The sequence below is a fragment of the Microtus ochrogaster genome, linkage group LG4, assembly GCF_000317375.1.
Source record: "Microtus ochrogaster isolate Prairie Vole_2 linkage group LG4, MicOch1.0, whole genome shotgun sequence".
NCBI classification, from domain to species: domain Eukaryota; kingdom Metazoa; phylum Chordata; class Mammalia; order Rodentia; family Cricetidae; genus Microtus; species Microtus ochrogaster.
Window position 1 is genome coordinate 18,673,726 of NC_022030.1, and position 1,503 is coordinate 18,675,228.

Sequence of the window (1,503 nt, forward strand, 5' to 3'; positions counted from 1 at the left end):
AATTTCCAGGAATCCACAAGGGTGACCCCAGTTAAGACTAAGCAGCAGTGGAGAGGATTCCTAAACTGGCCGTCCCCTGTAATCAGATTGATGACTACCTTAATTGTCATCATAGAACCTTCATTCAGCAACTGATGAAAGCAGATACAGAGATCTGCAGTGAAGCATTGGGCTGAGCTACTTACTGGAGATCAGCCCAAGAGAGGAAGGAGTGATAATATGAGCAAAACAATCAAGACCATGATGGTGATACCCACAGAAACAACTGACCTGAGCTAGTGAGAGCTCACTGACTCTGGTCTCATCACAGTCTTTATGAGTTCTCTTCAATGGCTTCTTCCCTACACTGTTTCTTTTCTTTGGGGAGGTAGGTAAGGGTGAGTGAGAGAGGTTGTTACAGAAGCCTTCTTTGTCCTTTATTCTCAATTGTGAATCTGCTTTGTTACCCTTTATAGTCAGCAGCAGCACAGACCATAGAGTTCTACATGGTTTCTGGCTACAGCATCTTCCACAGATACGAACACGGATTCTGTTGGCCAAACAGATCATGGCCTTTGGTAATAACATGGACCTTGAACATCAAGATGGACTTTAGCAAAGTTGGACCATGGACCCCATCATGGTCCTCAGTGTCAGCACAAGCAATGGACAACCACACAGCCTCTGGCTGAAGCACACACCATAGACATCCCCAAGGTCTCTGTCAGCAAGAGGGTCCAGGGATATCAACATGGCTGCAGATGACAGCACCAATCAATTTGGGAGAAATTCCTATATTTATTTCAATAGATTTTGTACACGTTTACACTCTGGTGGTGGAGGAGTGTTCTGCTTGCCCATCATCCTTACCAGCATTAGGTATTGATCTTAGCTATTCTGATAGGCATAAGATGGAATCTCAAGTTGTTTTGATTTATATTTCTCTGGTGGCTAAGGATGTTGAATATTTGAATCAGAACACGTCAGATGGGAGGAACGTGAATCAAATAATGTCACATTAGCTCGGAATAGGATATACTAAGGTTTTCTTTATTGAGAGGTGCCACTGACCACCCCAGCCAGGTATGGGTTTTCTTTGGGACGTGGTTTCCTGAAGACTAGGTGGGTAAGGATTTGGCGGTGACAAACAGAAAGAAACACAGACACAGTTTGAATCTGAGTGCATTTTGCAGCTCTCAAACAGGAATTTTTATACAAGAAGAAAAGATATTACAATTCTTAAAAGATGTGTTCAGTGAAGCAGTTACAAAGAACAATTATCATAATCACCTGGCACAAGAAGACACAAAATCAATCAGGTATTACGTTTCCTAGACAGTGGGTTCAAAGAATCAATTATAAACGGAACAAATACCATCATAATCACTAAACAGAACAAAAAAATCACTTATAGTTAATGAATGACTCCTATGTCCAGATCAAATTAATAAATTTTCATGTGTAATCCTTATCTAACATCTAGCTTTTGTCTTATTAAAAATCCTCAAAGTTCAATTTAAAACT